This window comes from Crocodylus porosus, unplaced genomic scaffold (genome assembly GCF_001723895.1).
Source record: "Crocodylus porosus isolate Cpor-Errol unplaced genomic scaffold, CroPor_comp1, whole genome shotgun sequence".
Lineage (NCBI taxonomy): Eukaryota > Metazoa > Chordata > Crocodylia > Crocodylidae > Crocodylus > Crocodylus porosus.
In genome coordinates, this window is record NW_017728944.1 from 288,931 (window position 1) to 303,464 (window position 14,534).

Here is a 14,534-nt window from a genome sequence, read left to right on the forward strand (position 1 = left end):
TGATGGGCAGGGCTGACTGATTGCCCAGAGCAGCTGCAGCCAGAGCCTGTGCCGAGCAAGCGGAGAGGGTGGCGGGTGCATTCTCTTTTCTGCTGTCTGTCTGTCTGTCTGCTTCCTCCGTCAGCCTCTCTTCAGGCTGCTGGTGTCACTCTTTTCTCATGGTGACGGGGCTTTCCCATCCCATCCCCTCTGCCTGGAAAGGGATGACTGCAGGACAGCTTTCTCAGGGTGCTTGTGTGTGTGTGGATCTTGTGTGCCCAAGCATGGACTAATCGGCATTCATCTGTGATAAGTGAGACAGCGGAGCTGCTTGTGTTCAGCTCTCCTCACCGGCAGGCTCTGCACACCAGACTTTCTGCTGAAGTTTTGGGTGCAACTGCAGGGCACAGGGAGAGAGCTTCGCTATTCCCTCCTCGCCGATGGATCTGCAAGGAATGGGTGCTAGCTGCTCTAGGGGCTGAAAGTCCATTCAGCTCCCCGGCACACTCCTGAACGAGTCTTCGCCAGTTCCAGTGGCAGCGGTCTTCCTTTGGCCCCCTGCTTTGTCAGTGATTGTCTGGGGAGAATCTCTCCCTTCCCCTTCAGCTTGATGGTGGAAGAAGGTGCAGGCGGAGGGGACAGGGCATCCCGCGGCAGGCAGTGGGGACCCCGTCGTCCCTGTGCTGCGCCAAAAATGGTGGGCAAGGCCCTGTGGAGTGTGGAGCGAGCAAAGAAGGGCTGGTGCTTTGAGAGGGCCATTGGGGTGGACTGCAGCTCACCTGAGCCCCGCTGCATCTGGCTGACCACACTGCGGACTGACAACGTGGACCTGGAGCGCAGGTGGCCCCGTGCTGGGGCCACTGTCGCCAGGCAAAAATACCGCTCACGTCCCCACGTGGAGAAATGCTGCATGGTGAGAGATGCACTTGTATGCCCTTATTACTATACCCAAATTTCCCGAGCCCTGCGAAACCCTGATCTTGTTTGTGTGTATGGGCTCTGTATCCTTTGTCCAGTGCTCGATGGGGAGGTGGCACCTTTTGGGGGAGAGGGGGAAGTGAGTGGCTTGGAAGCCAGGTTCTTCAAAAGCTTATAGAGGATCAGTGTTAAGAATCAGTGCAGTCACCATAGGTCTGGTGCAATGGTGGGGAAGAGCAGCTACGTGCCACTAATTATGCTTGGTGGTAACGCGGGGTTTCTATAGCACTAGCTCCCTGATGATACCTTTGTGCATGCCCTCAGGGTTAGGACATTAGGCTGTGGGACTATCTGGCTTTTCTTCCATTGCCTAGAACTGATGACCTGGGTATCTCCATCCTAGGGCAGTGTTCCCTCAGTGTGGGGGAGATGTCACCAGTATGGCTGGAGAACTGGGCAGGTGAGCAGGCTTGTATCTCTGTCTCTGTGTAAAGAAGAGCAGCTGGGATTCATCTTCTGGAAAGGAGAATGGAAGGGTCTTTCTTTAGATCTTTCTCCAGAAGTGCAGTGGGTAGGTCCATGTCCTGTCTATGCTGATGCTCTGGTTCCCTGCACAAGCTGCAAGTTACCTTGTCAGGAACTGTCAAGGGTAGGATGTAAGATGTGCCTTTGTTCCTGAGTGTTGGACTCTGCGGGGTGGAGTATCTGCGCTGGTTTCTTTGGAGGGAGGGACACGTGACTGGGCAGAGGTTGGTGGAGTGGTATTCCTTTCTCTAAACAAAGTTCTTTACCATGCTTATGTGAGCTGAGAAGGTACTAGTAACCATACATGACAGTGGATTAAACTTTGTTGGCTTCAGTTGGAGTTTTGCCTGAGGAGAGACAGAAAGCCAACAAGAAATATGTGGGGCTGGGGTACAAAGTGAGTGCTGTGTGACAGGACTTTGGGGGGCTGGAAATGTAGGTACAAAGAGACCCCACAATTTGGATTCCAGCTGTATCCTCTTCCTGACTCCCTGTTTTGTACTGTCCTGAGCAGCTGGCTTGGGTCTGAATGAATGACCGGAGGTGTGAGGAGGAGCTTTGCATGTTAGCTGTGTGCTCAGGTTGTGCCCCACTGTCGCTTCCAAGGGCTGTCGAGTTGGTTCACAAAGGGAGACAAAATGCAAAGCAGACAGAACAGGAGTGGATCGTGACCTCAGGGCCAGCAACATAAAGGGAAGGGAGTTAGGATATCTCTGTGTTTCTGAATTGAGAATCTGCTGGCCTGTTGGTGAGTGAGTCAGTGGCGGGCGTCATGCCCAGCGCCGAGATGTCCGACTAGCTTGCACAAATGATGATGGTGATTAGTTTTGGTGCGTGTCATTTCAAAACAAAATTGGGGAGGCATTGTTAAGTTAATTAGTGCAGGGGACTGGGAATGTCAGGACTCCTGGGTTCTGCTGATTTTAGGTGACAGCATGGGCTAGTGCAGGGATCTGTGAGTGGCAGGATTCCTGGTTTCTATTGCTGACTCTGGATGAGTGCAAGGGGTGGTGCAGGGGACTGAGAATGCTAGGACTCCTGGGTTCTTTTCTTGCTTGTGTTGCTGACTTACTGGGTGACTTAATGAGCCAACTGCTTTCTTCCTCTGAGCCTCAGTTTCTCCATCTGTGAAATGCAAGCATATTCAGACCTCAGATGAAGGTGATAAATAAGTAAATTGCTCAAAAAGCCCTGGATAAAGGGGGCTCTGAGACGTTTAAGCTGCTTCTGCTTTTATGAACAGAATATAGTAAAAAGGAGCTCTGAGAAACATTGAAAGTGCCTGGTCTGAGGATTAAGACAGCAGAAAGGAGCTGCCTCTGTTTGTCTTGACCCTCCCCTCCCTTTTTGGAAAATCAGGGCATCTGATTATTGTGTGGCTTGTTTCATCACTCTTCCTAGGTGCTGCCGTGTGACATCCTCACCATCCTAGCTGTGCTACTTGTGAATGCCTATGAATTTTAGGGGAGCAGCATTAATGAGAGGGACGCAGCTGGTTGGAGCACCTCGGGAGGCTTCTGTCCTTAGTTAAAATAAAAAGAAAGGGGAATTTCTGGCTTTCTGCAGAGAAGAGGGGGCAAGAAAGCGAGGAACAAATGGGAAAGATGACAAATCAGGTGTTGGAGTGGAATGTGCATTTTGTCTGGAGGTCGTTGTTTGTATGATAATGACAGCCAGTGGTCTCATCCAGTGTTGGCTCTGCTTGTGCTGGGGCACTACTTGAACACATAATAAAAGACGGGAGTGAAGCAGAGTCACAGGAAAGAGAAAGGACTTCTCTCATCACACAGCAGAGCAGGTAATAAGATAGGCCTTATGGGCCTCAGGCAAGTGTCCTACCCACTGGACTACGCTCTCCTGCTTGTCTTTTCTTTTGGTAGCTCTTGTGATCAGGATGCAGATAGATGCAAAAGAGCAGAAGAGAGATCAGAGATGGAGACAAAAGAACATCATAGAGACGGTGAGGACTAAAGGTCCTTGTGGTGTGGGGCACAAGCTAAATAGGTTGGAGGCAGAAGTCGGGCAAAGTGAGGCATTCAGTTTGCACGCATGAGGAAGTGTCACTGATGGGACACATGGTAAGGCAAACACACAAGATGATCTTGTCATTGCCAAAGAGACAGGTTTGTGCAGCTAGACTTGCGAAGATCCAGTGTACCTGAAGTTTCTACTGGAGCACAATATTATCCTGTGTGTGGACTGTATGACCATCTCTGGTTTACTCCTGATGCCACCAGAAAACATGCCAAGTAATGTAATGCTCAGCCTTCCTGCACAATGCTGAGATCCACTGGTTTAGATGAGCTTTCTGTAGTTTATTAGAAGTATAATCTACTGAACACTTATGGTTGGATTGTGCAGCCCTTATGATGAATAAACAATACTTACATGAGTAGCAGCATTCAGGTCAGTGGGTCTGAGTGAAGGCAGTAGAGCCACTCACTTTTAGGTGAGTGCCATTCACAGTGAGCAGGGGCTGCAGAATGGGCCCTTTGGCTCATTTTAGATGTGTGAAGCCTCAGTTATCTCTAGAACAGCTCTGTTGGGATTAATTTGGCCCCCTGCTCTGATGGCTTTACCCTGTGCTAGAGGCACCAGACTACTCTTGACTAAGCAGTAGGCCAAGAGGAAGAGCTTGCCTGAAGAAAAGGGCAGGAATTGCCTGTGGTGTGGATACTGCCATGGCTACAAGGGGCAAAGCAAAGCTTGGGCACTGGGGCAAGGAATGCTAGAAGCCAACTTGCTCTCATCACCAAAGCAAGGCTAAAAAAGGAAGGCTCCTTTGCTTTCTGCTATTACTTAATTGCAGCCTGTATGTGCGGTTGGAGATAAACATATGGAATGGATATCAGCCAGGCTCTGGGGTACAAGCTGGAACACTGTTATCCTTTGGTCCACCAGAGAGTCTGATGAACTGGCTTTGTCCAGGGCTTCAACCTTCCAGTTGGGGAAGACATCCTGCCTTGTCCGTAACCTTCCTTTTCCAGAGGAACATCTTGCCAGCGCCTGGGAATATGCAGGGGAGGTAGCAGGAGTGTGAGAGACACTGGGCAGCAGAATGGCAGGCAGCTGCTACAATGGTCAGATATGTAATTAAACTAAATGCCACTTAATAGCTGTGTCAGAGACGTGCTGTGTCCCTGTGGTTGGCAGGGCCGGGTGGGTAGGTTGGAGTGTGTCTGGGGTGGATGTTGCAGGTGAGGCAGCGGTGTTGGCTACGGGTGGGTGTCTGTGGGGTTCAGGAGTGCCTGTGCTGCTTCCTTTTGCTGTCTCCCCTTCTGAGGCTTGTCTGCACTAGTTAGAATCACAAGGGTGCATTCAGCTGTCAGCTTAAAAATAATCCAGCAAGCAGGCAGCCTAGACAATGGAGACCGCAGATGGGAAAAGTAGCTGGGCTGGGCTGGGGCACTCATGGGCAGCCACAGAGACAAGTTAGGATCCCTGGTGGAACTGGAAGGCTCCCTTACTTTGTCTTGCCTCAAGACTTTGGCTGATGGACACTTGCAGTTATTGGAACTGTGTAGGCCCAGAGTACAGTCCTCCAAGAGGCCTGGTAGCTATGAAGCCCCTTGGGCCTGGTATTATTCTGCCTTGCACCCCATGGCTTCTCTGGGCATAGAGAGTGTAAAACACTACCCAGATAGCTGCAGTCAGTGGCAGGCTGTCTTGAAGGAGGACGTGAAGTGGTGCCTATACAGGGGCTTCCCGGTGACTCCTCTGTGCTTGGTACTGGTGGGTGTTCTGATGCAAGTGAGAGAGACTGTGGAGCGGTGGCTGCAAAGGCCACTGTGATATTGCTGTAGGAGTTGGAAGGGTTTTTCCTTCCTGCTCTGAATATAGATGTGAGTTGTTTGCGGTAGGGGCCAGCACTTTGTTCTATGCTGGCCAACACCCAACACAAAGGGGTCCTGGTCCAGGACCGAGGGTCCTTGTCTCCCTGCATTATATGTCATGAGCAGCAGTAGTTTCCTGCTTCTCCCCATGCGACCCACAGTGAAGCTGGATGTGACTCTGGGGCTTGGCTTGGGCTTCTCCTCTGTCTGTGACCTCAGGCTGAGGGCAGAGCTAACCCACTGTGAGTTTTCTTTTTCCTTCCAACAAGCAATCTCTAGATGGGAGTGATTGTCCTGGGCTTTTATTTTTGCTCTTCATTTTCCCAGCAGTATTTGGGGGCAGGGTGTCTTGAGGGCTCCATATAGGGTGTTGGGGAAGGCCATGAAGTGGTGGAGTTGGGATTCCCTAGCACTGTCTCCCATCCTTGCTCCCAGAGAAATTATTTGCAGGATCTTTGGCAGTGCTGCCTAATGGATAAGGGAACCTGGAATTGGCAGATCTGGATTCTGTCCCTGGCTCTGCCACTGACTTGTGAGAAGAGAGGTGGGGAGATCAGTGGGCAACTCCCTTTCTCTTCCCGTGCCTTTGTTTTCCCATCTCTAAAGTGGGGTTAACAATGCTTAACAACACTGGTCTCCTTTGTAAAAGGTTTTGAGATCTCCTGATGCCAAGTGCTACAGAAGAATGAGGTGCAGGTGGGCAGGAGATATGCAGGTGACTCTTACTCATATCAGCACTAGCCTGGGGACATCTAAGCACTGAACTGGGTGTCTCCTGAGACTGGCTTTGTATGTGAGAGGGTGGATTGTCAGAGGAGCTCATCTCTGGAAGGTGACTTCAAGAGTACCTCAAGGCATATCCAGGATGTATCATGGGGCCGGGTCTAAACCATGCCAGCATTATTACTCTGCATTAGCATGGCATCAGTGTGTAAGCTGTAGTACCAGGAGAGCTCATGCTTTCCTCTGTCCAGTCCATGGTGTTGGAGTGGGCAACACTGGCACCTGGCCAGAGGAAGGTGAACTGTTCCTGCGTAGGAGGCTGGGCACCTGAGGGCTGGGGTTGGCATGTTCCCACAGGCCTGCTCTTCTATAGCATGATTGTATTTACCCGGCACCAGCAAAAAGGCCCACTCAGCGCAGGAAAACAGACAAAGGCTTTTTATACCCCTTCCCTTTGTGTGCCCTCTCACTCTCATTCTGCACCCCTCAATCTCTCTGTGCGTCTCTTTCTCTTTTTTTTCTTTTTGGCCTTTGTCCCTCATTCTTCCCTTCACCTTTTTACTTCCTTCCTTTCCCTCCCTCACACACAAACTAACAGGGCAGTGGGAAGACGGCATCTGAATTTCAACACTCGTCGTCCAGTGTGGGTTCTCTCTCTCCCATGCCCTCCCTCCTCCCCAAGAGGTGACTTAATTCAGCTGCCACTCAGACCATGGCACTGTGAATATTAACGAGAGCCTGACCGAGAAGGAAAAGGAGATTGAAAAGGACCCCACAGAAACCCCAGACTGGGCCCTTCTTTCCCTCCAGCTGCTGATCCACGCCAGCTTGTACAGGGTAGCAAAAAGTACTCAAGCCTCGGGCTGTTTTCTCACTAAGTTGTGTATTTTAGTAAAGTATAGCCTGCCTCTGTCCTGGCTATAATTACCCGGGGTCCCCTGCTCTACCATTTTCTCCAGTTTAATTGCGCTCTTTCCTACAGGGATGATAAACAGGGCCCTGACGGTTCCTTCCGTTGCTGGGAAGTGGCCTCTGCAGCATTGTTTCATCAAGCTGATAAGGCTCAGCCAGCTGTCCATGCCCTCAGAGCACCAGGAGGGTAGAAAGGCATCCACAGCTGTTGGGCAGGGGAGGAGAGAAGGACCCGGCTCTTGGCATTGTTCTGTGCTATTTGTCTCCCCTGCCCCACTCTGAGGTGCTGATCCTGGTCACTTTGACATCCAAGGCCAGATCTGTTCCCAGGGAAGCAGGCTGTGGTCTTGTCTTGAGATGGGCTTAGATCTTTACTGACCGGGGCTTGTGTGCCCCTGGGGAAAATTCAAGATCTTGTGAGTGGTGGAAGATATGGGAGCAGGAGCAATGGGTTGGGATTATAGTTGTGCATCTCCAGTGTAGTCCATCTGAGAATATCAAAAATAGGTCCCCCCCCAATTTATGAATCTAAAATTATAACCTGTCCCGCGGCCTTGATGTGTTATCAGCCCTAGGCTTGTTTACATGTTGGGAAACTGAGGAGCAGGCAAGGCATTGATTGACCAAAAACATATTCACAGGGCTGGGAATGGAACCACAGGCTGAGATTATCCAAGATGCCTAAGGGGTTTAGATGCTGAGTTTCTGTTCAGCTGACCCAGAACTGGATGTATAAAACCATCTGTGCTGTTTCGACAACTACCGAAACCCCATGTTCAGGCCGATTGTTGTTCTTGTTGTCTGCATCACTGTCACACCTAGAGACCCCATTGAGATGAGAGTCCCGTTGTGCACTTTACTGTACACACACCTAGTGGATAGCCCCTTTTCTGAGGAGCTGTATATGTAAGTGAGCTTTCTTTTGCTAATGTCTCTTGGGCTGTGGTGTTGCCTTCTCAATGGCAGGGATGGAGCCTCCATGGCTTGCAGTGTGAGCACTGACAGTAGGGGAGGGGAGCCAGGTATACCTGAATGTGTCTCCCTTTTCCCTCTCTGGTCTGGTGAAGTCCTGAGGCAGCACAGGGCATCTGAGCACGGTTGCTGTATTCAGCAAGCCAGTACCTGCTATCCTTTACCTCTGTCTCTTGGCAGGGTGGTGCCCACCTTCTCCAGGCCATCAGCCGTGTTAACCAACTGGAACATATGCCTTTCCAGCCAGGCTTGCTCTGGCAGAGCAGCTGCATGTTCTGGACTCTCCTGGGGCAGGGGGGATGAAGGGGGCAGCTGGGGGTCCCTTTTGTGCCTGTCTGCTGACTTGTTTTGTTTCATAGGTATCTGGGGGATACCATGTGGGATTTATCTTGGCCTTATCTGGCAGCAAGGGCTTTTTTCTGTCTGCCAGCATATCACAGGGAGGGTGTGGGGAGGGGGTTTATCTAATAGATGCAGCCTGATCAGCTATTCTGCTTTCTCCGGCTGGTTGGACACATCGGTGATGAAAGATGCCTGGGAGGAAATCTTGGGCGGGAGAGTCCCTGGAGGTGGCCTGCACCCCCACAGTCACACTGGCATGTGAGGTGACTTTAGCAACCTCTTGCTGCCTCCTGCATCCCTCTCTTTACATCCTAGTTTATTTTCTCCTTTCCCCTTCTTTCTCTTTTCTACCCTCCCTCTTTCTCCTTCATTTCCAGCTTTCTCTCTGCCCCTCCCCATGTTTTCTCCACACTCAAACAATGCTCGGTGGAATGGGAGGCTGCCACAGACACTTATTGCACTGGTGCTGACCTCTGATAACCCCTCATTTATCCTGCTTCCTGCCTTTTTCCTTGCTGTTGTGACAAGAGGGAGCCAGGAGGAGTGTGGGGTTGCCACTGGGCTGTTTTTTCCTTTGGAGCAGTGACCCTTCTGCTCAGATCTGGAACAAGATGGAGTGAGGCCTCTGCATAGTGCATGCTGCTGTTTCCATCCTCTTACACCACTGCCTTACTGCCGTGTCCTACCCTGTGCCCTCCCCCCAGCTGGTATTCCACAGAGAGTTGCCAAATTCTCCTTGGGAATCCCAATTATTTGTGCAGCTGGATCCAAAGCCCTCAAACCTCCAGAGCTGTAAGCAGAGGGAGCAGTTAGTAGCCAGGGTGCTGTCATATGGCTCAGCTCACCTTGGCCCATCTTGGCTCTCTGTGTAGGCAGTTGTTCAAGTGCTCAGTGAGTACAGGGCTAATGACATGCAGAGCGTAGCCAGAGAGATGGTGGGAGGGCTTCATCTCATGAATATGAGGAGCTTCATTACCAGCCCTAGGCTGAATAAAGGAGCCGCTTTGGGACCAGCCACGAAAGCTTGGGCAGCAGTGGACTGTGAAGGCCTTGTCTGTAAAAGGAGAGCATGGCAAGGCCTCTCTGCCCCTGATAGATTGCTTGGATCTCTCTTATGTCTGAGAGTCCCGTGGGCATTGGGGGATGAAGCTACGAGGGCTGGAGCTACAGCGGCTGGCCCAGCACTGATTAAAATCTGCCTCCTCCACCTGATCAGGGTCTCTTTTGGCTGTGTTTCAGAGTGACTGCCTTGGGGGATGTCTGAATTGGTGACTCCAGCCTCCCAGCACCAGTGTGCAGCTCAGATGCAGCTGGGGCACAATAAACCCATCTGCAAGCCCCCTTCTTGCCCCTGGGCAGCTCCCTCCTGCCTGGGCCTGGACTCAGCTGTGTGGAGCTTTGCCTGTCTGTGCCAGGGAAAGATCTTCAAAACAACCAAGGCCTGGGGGAAGTGCTGTAGGGGAGACGGAGCCCAGAGAATGGCTCACTTCTAGTCAAGAGTCCTGGGGCTCTCCCTGCCAACGTCCCAGATGAGAGACCCACAACCAGGGAGTGATGTGAATGGAGGAATGATTCCCTTGCCTGGGAATGTACTTTGAAGCGAGAGTGGGGCTGGACATACATCTTGCTGCTGTTCTTTTCAGTGAGGTGTGGAGCCCCTTGGCATCTGGGATGGCTAAGCAGTGTTATCTCCTGCTAATGCACTCTTCCATGAGCCTTTCCCAGCTCTTGTGTTAATGCAGACTCACTTCTCCTCTGCAAGGAAACCTACCTTTTTCCCCTCTGTTTTCCCCTTTACAGGTGGGGAAACTAAGGCATGATTAAATGAAGGAACTTGCTTAAGGTTCTAAAGGGGCTTGAGCCAGGGACAGGAATGGAAGCCCAATACCCTGAGCCTCAGCCCAGCACCCTAGCTGCAGGACCATCCTTCCTGTGCAACTCTGCTCCTTATCTGGTCCCAGCCACTGCTGTTGACCTCCAAGCTCCAGTCCAATGCTGCAGAAGTTCCCTGTTCCCCTGTGAGCTGAGTTTTCTTCTGGGTTTGCCATCATACCCTTTGTCCAGTCTTGATTTTCAATATTGTGATGCTTTCCAAGTTGTGTCACTAATGAGTTCATAATGATCCAAAGGTCCAGAGTCCCCTTGGTCCTGGTTTATTTAGGCTTAAGGCACTGCAGGCGGAGCATGCAGCACAGCACAGAATTGGGACCTGTGGGTGACATTTTCAAAAAAAACTAAATCCCGTTGAATGGAAGGGATTTAGGAACCTATCTCATTCTTGATGGGCTCTGGGACTTGTGGTCTTCAGTGCCCTAAAATTTATGTACACGGAAACACCGGGGAAAGTTAATCTTGGTATTGCCTTTTAAAATGAATTGGTTAAACTTGATCAACTGTCTGTGTAGACACACCTCTTCAGAATGGAAGGGGTCATAACTCGGTTTAGTTGAGTTACTTGCCAAAGTAAATTAAGCAAAACTGACTAAAGACCTCTTTGGTTCGAGTCTGAATAAAATACAAAGGCTAACCTGGTTTAACAATTCACTTTGCATTCACAGTGCTAGTTAATTCATATTTGTTCACTCTCTGCCTCTATTATGCTGCAATCCCTAAATTGCATATATGAAAATGAGACTTCACTTAACATTTTCCAAAGCACTTCAGCATTTAATCTCATCTCTACTCTGTGGCATGGTATTTTGAGCAGTGGGGTAGCGATAAAAAAAACAAACCAAACACTGAAGCCATAGAGAACAGAACCCTCCTATAACTGCATGTTTGTCTTGCAAGTCCTACCAGGACTCATTTCTGGGCTGACTTCTCAAAAGTAGGCTCTCGCGTCTAAAGGAGCCTGCTTAAGTTTAGTGTTGATCAGTCTCTGTGGATAGAGAATCACAGCCATAGCCAATGCAGTTACGCTCAGCCCCACTTGAGTGGGTGCCCTCCAAGGCACTGAAGTGGCTGTTTGATGGGCCTGGGCCACGCGTTTGAGCGTGGTGCTTGTTGCCGCACTTCTCATTGGAAACAGCCTTCCCAGTTCTCAGCAAAACCATGGGAGCTGGGCCAGTGGGAGGGCTGCTGGGAAGAGCCTGGCATTGTCATAGCTCTGTGTGTGTGTAGGGAGAACAGGCTTTCCCCAGAGGAGGGATCAGTTGGGCAGTGGCCACAAATGGCCAGAGGGTTGCGCACCCTGTAATCCACTTTGGTCATATGATAGATTGAAAGACACCCTGGAATCAAAAGAAAATTGGTCTCCAGCTGGGGGGTGGAAGGTGCAGAGTGTCTGGAAACTATAGAGTGTCACGTTGCAAGACTCAGCAGGGTGAGGTGGCAGGGGGGGAAGAATGGAGACAGAAGGCTGCAGATTACACCCTGCGCCCTCATTCCTTTGGTTGGCTGATTGAACGTGGTCAGAGGGTCAGCTCCAGCTTGGCCGCAGCACGTCTACTTCCCATACCCTGCTGAGGCTATGTTCCCAGCAGGCTGTCCCCAAAGAATGAGAAGGGTTGGGTTATAAAGATCAGACGCATCTCTTCCCCTGGGCCTTGGATCCAGTCAGAGACACAGCTGAGGTGTGCTAGGCTCTTCTGTGACCTCGCTGGACAGCTGCAGTGTCCTGGGATTGCTCTCAATTGCCTGGCCAAAATCAGTTTGCTGCTCTCCAGTAGCAGCACCAAGCGGGGCCTAATGAGGTGGCACTGTCTAGTCAACCTGGCAGCTTCTGGCTTTGTTAGGGGGCAGTGGGGCAGAGAACAAAGGAGCGGTCCAGCTTCCTGCAGGAAGGGAGGGGAAGAGGAGGCTGCTGCTCCCTGGGGCCTGAGAAGTGGGATCTGCTCCAGGAAATGTTCATTACCAGTGCCCAGAATGGTGCCAACTCCCACTCCCTCCATGGAAAGGGTTTTATACCCTCCAGCCAAAGGTGCCTCACAATCCTCTTTCCACTGACCAAAGCGGTGGCTGTTCCCATGGTTAGAGCTAGAAAAGAAGGCATTTTTTGTTTTGTTTTGCTTGCTGCTCCCAGCTCCTCTCTCCTTGCAGCCTCCCACCCCCAGGTTGTGCCTCCCTGATTCCCCAGCATGTTGCTGCCTGCCTTCCAGAGCTATGGCTTCCATTCCTCCTCAGGCGCAACCCCCACCACCCTGGCTGCTGGATCCTGTTTAGTACCTCCTGCTTTCCCTCAGACCCTCCAGGGGCTGCGTCCAGCCAGCTTTGCAGCCCTTCACTTGCTGCTCTTCCTTCCCTGCCCCAACCACTGGCCTCTCCTCCCTTTAGTTTGCCACAATCTCACTTGCATGTGTGTGAGAGCCTTCTCCAGTGCAGCTTGTGCCATCTGGTGCTGCATAATCTATAGCGCTTTGGTCAGTGCTGCCCAACTTCCCTAGGGCTGGGGGCTGTGTGCGGTGCTGGCATGCAGCACCTGGGCTGTACACCAGGCTGGCCATATGCTGAAAAGGTGGTCCCTGTTCCCCTCTCTCCACAAGCAGTATGGGCAGCATGTAGCCCCTTACCCCACACTGCAGACAGTGCCAGTGGTATGTAGCCTCCACCCACTCCCCCGCCCTCTTCTGTTGTGCAGCTGTGGGAGAGAAAGCTGAAGGAGCCCACAGGTTGCATGTTGGCCCCTTGAGGGCCTCAGTTGCACAGCCCTGACTTTAACCATAGCTGCCCAGGCAGAGTATGTCCCCTGGTGATGCAGAGGCTGTATAAAAGTGCTTCTGCCAATTATAGCTACCTGCAGTTGTGGAGAGGCACAAAGCATTCCAGTGCAAGCACCTTTATACCTATAAGAAGGTAGCCTCCCTAGGTTTTGCACTGGTCTAACTGTGTGGTTTAGAAAATCACACCCTTAACTGACACACTTAGGCTGCCACAAGCGCTGTGTGACAATTGGGCCTGGGTGTGTGCCTCTTTGCCTTGCTGTTTCTTTTCGAACTTTGACTAGAAATGTGGCTCCCCCTCAAGCCAGAGCCTGCTAATTTCTCCCCTTGAATGTTGCGTGTTGTGTGAAGTGTTTCATGAGCAGCATGTAAGTGAATCAGGGTTGGTCTCTGTGTGGTAGGGTACAGGTTGGATCTAGGCAGGGTGCTGTATTTTGTAATGATGCAGTGCAATTAGGAGCCATCAGACTTGGAACTGGGCAGCACAATACCTGGAGCAAGGAAGCATGGATGGTCCAATGGCCACTGAGCAAGGAGGTGGGAAACCTTGTGTTCATTTTCTTGGTCTGCCACAGATGTTCGTGGGTGATCTTGAGTCAGTTAGTTAAGCCCAGATCTTTGAGTGTATTGGGGCACTTCTCCCTTGTTGAAACAAGTCTTACTGCCCATGAGCATCTGGCAGTGTAGCACTGGCCTAGGCACAGGGCTGTTGAAGAGGTGAATTTGCCCGGGTTTGAAACTTGCAGCTTAGAGCCACCCTATCTAAAGGTCCATGTGGATGTTATTAGACACTGTCAGGAACAGAATGAGAGTAAATCTTTGCATTGTAGCCAGCCTTCCCCATCTCTGAGAAATGGGGTCTGATTTCCAGCGGTGTGTTCATTGCAGAATGGGATCCCTTGGCTCTTTGCTCAGCAGGCAGTTACCATTAACTGTCATTTCTCTTTCAGGTCACGTTTAGTGTCTCACTCAATCCCAAAGGACACTCCTTTCTTCCTAAGCAGGGTGGGAGTGTGGTGGTATCACTTGTGGGCAGCCACATAACCAAAGGGATGGGGAAACCTCTTGCTCTGATGCTCCGAGGGAATCTGGCTATGTCTGCAGTGAGCTTTCTGGCCTAGGAAACACTGCAGGTCTTGTCCCATGAATCATTCCTAGAGTGCCGCTGTGGGGGAAGAAGGATGGTCTTATGGGCAGGTCACAGGGTTGACAGACAGGGCTGGAGAAGGTTTGGCTGCTAAGTCGCTGTGACCTTGGGCAGGCCACTTGGCTGTGCCATGCCTCAGTTTACCCACCTGTGAGTGGGGTGGCAGTTGCTTCCTCCCAGGAGCTTGTGAGGTCCCCTGAGAACCTATAGACTTGCTACAGCATTATTATTGCTACCAGCACCACCTCATAGCTTTCTGTAATTTCCTTTTTCCCAAAGCACTTAGCAGTCTACTGACAAGGGACTCTTTGAAGCCACCTCTGAGAAGAAATGTTGAACCTTTTAACTGGACATAGGAATAGTTCAGGATAAGAAATGAAGGAGGCATTCCTAGAGCATGGACTGTCTTTTCATTATATGCGTGTCCAGTGCTTGGCACAGAGAGACCCTGACCGTCAGTTTAGGTACCATAGAGGCTGAGATTGGGGACTTACTATGCCAGGGGTTGTACCAACATAGCGAAAG

General features: G+C 51.1%; 1 protein-coding gene across 2 annotated transcripts in view; it reads left to right on the forward strand.

Annotated features, from left to right (window-relative positions):
- ARHGAP23 (Rho GTPase activating protein 23) overlaps window positions 1–14,534 on the forward strand; it is a 116,199-nt gene that overhangs the window by 33,103 nt on the left and 68,562 nt on the right. The window lies entirely within an intron of this gene.